The sequence below is a fragment of the Endocarpon pusillum genome (genome assembly GCF_000464535.1).
Source record: "Endocarpon pusillum Z07020 unplaced genomic scaffold scaffold1622, whole genome shotgun sequence".
Lineage (NCBI taxonomy): Eukaryota > Fungi > Ascomycota > Eurotiomycetes > Verrucariales > Verrucariaceae > Endocarpon > Endocarpon pusillum.
This window is the reverse complement of record NW_006916046.1, coordinates 4,028-6,509: the sequence shown is the minus strand read 5'-3', so window position 1 is coordinate 6,509 and position 2,482 is coordinate 4,028.

Here is a 2,482-nt window from a genome sequence, read left to right as displayed (position 1 = left end):
TTAAAATATTAGTAATATAAGCTTAATTAATAAATAAGGAGCTAATATATAATTAGTATATATATATCTTTAAGGCCTATAGACAAAGTATTAGCGAACATAACAGACATATATACATAAATAATTGACTTCGTACGCGAATCCATCTAAGCATGAGAGGAAATCTATAGAGGCCTAGAAGAAGCAGTCCTATAGCACAATGTACGACTACTCCTTAATCCTATCCTTTACCTCTGCTCGTACAGGCAATAAAACTAAGGCGCGTTTACCTCTCAGGGGAATGCGTCTAAAACACGAGAAGCACACGCTACAAACCCACTAGAGAAGCAAGATCAAGCTCAGGATCTAGTAGCACAACTAGAGCGTGTAGAGCAAGCCCTAACAAGATTAGCCCTAGTCCTCTAATCAAAGAGAAAACCTTAGTTGTATATAGACGCCACCTGACAGCGGCCTGTAAAGCCCCTTAAGTTAAGATATAATTATAAAGTAAACTTATTAATTACTTATTTTATTAAGTTTATTAGTATATTAATATACTTATTAATTTTCTTTTTATTATAAAAAGAAAAATGTTAAAGTACCGCCTTGCAAGAGGATATTGTTTACCTGTTGTGGTCCTGTCCTTGACTATCTAAATCTATCTAGATCTATTTAGTAATAGCCTAATAAGGATTTCTTGTGCTAAGGCACAGGAAATTAAGGTATATAATTATTAATATAGTGCTAAGCTGCTTTAGGAATTTAGCTATATATATATAACTAAATTCTCTGATAATAGCTATAGGCTAGTAGTGTATTTGCGCTTACTACTTGTATGCTTAACCTATAACCGTAGTAGCTGTAGGTTTTAACACTCTTACTTAAGCGTGTAATTAAATAAGTAACTATAGCGCAAATATACAAGAAACAAAAAGATATCACTATTCTATATCCTCTTATAGTGTTTACCTAAAGAGGTGAACATGGCATAAGTGATGCAGAACCTGTTACAGAAAGTAAAAGAACAAGATAGCATATAATGACGCTAGAGGAGCAAACTAGTAAACAAAACTAATTATAATACATCCTAGAAGACAAAAACCAAGGAGGTAAAGAGCAGAAACAGTGATAGCCATTAGTATAGCAAATACAGAACCGCGGGGTGCTTTAAGAATACTTTCTTTAGAAACGCAAGAGCGAATAGCAAAGAGGGCGTTATGACTCTCTAAGACTATTACTAGTAGAGGCAGAAAGTAATAGCCTAATCTTAAGGAAGAGGGAGAACAAGGTACTATAGACTAGACTCTATAGGCTGCCTCTCTTTTAAGAACCTTAAAGTTAAGAAGACAAAAGAAGATATTAAACTTAGTACTTAAAAGACCTTTTATATAATTATTTATAATTATTTTATATATATAATAATAATATATCTTAATATCCTNNNNACTAGATTATATACTTTATTATTAGAATTAAGACTATTAACTCTGCTTCTTTTATAAATATTATAATTAACTTTTGCTTATAACTTGCCTAAGGGATAAGGTTACTAATAAACTTAAAGATAAGGTTTAATATTAATTATTTATTATCTTTATTAAAAGTAAAAATAAAGTTAGAATAACTAATAATTTATTTAAGCTTTAATTATGCCTTATAATAGATCTGAAACGCTTTTATTATGTATAGATATTAAAGGAGATACTTAATAATAGTCTTATAATAGATGCTTAAATTACTTATATATTAATTAAGCTTTAATATTACAAAATAAATATTAGAGCATAAGTATACTATTATAAATATTATATTACTAATCTTTCTTTAATAATCTCTAATCTTATTAAGCTCTTTATTATTTTGTAACTAGTATAAGTTATTTATATCTAAGATAAGAATAATAATAGTCTTTACTATTAGATTCTTTATAACAAACTTATAAAGAAATTTCTTAATATAAGCTTATTAATTAAGGTAGACTTTATACTTACTTTATATATATTGAATTCTGATATTAAGAACTTATTTAATAATACTAAGCTCTTTAATTTTAAAGTGTAAGCTTAGTTTATCTTTAATACTAGCTATTATCTAAAGACGTTCTTTAAGGACTAGAATTATTAAGTCGTCTATATAGAGACTAATAATAGTGGTATCCTTATAGATAAAGACATAGAAATTAGTATTAGTTAGCCTAAACTCTATTCTCTTAAAGACTTTACTATATTAAAGATATTATTTATAGGCTAACTACTTAAAGCTATAAAGACTTTAGATAAGCTAAAAAGTAAAGCCTTTTTAAATCTTAATACTAGATAATAGCCCTCAGTAAGCTTGCACTGAGCAGCTGTCAGTCATTCAGATAGCTAGGATATGGATTTCTACCTTCTTGCGGTATCCGGTGTGAGTAGTCGCTGCGGCGATGAAACCAAACGAAATCTAGATGGCGGTATGGGTTGCGCATTGAACCAGGGGAATTGGCTTACAAAAACCATCCGACTCT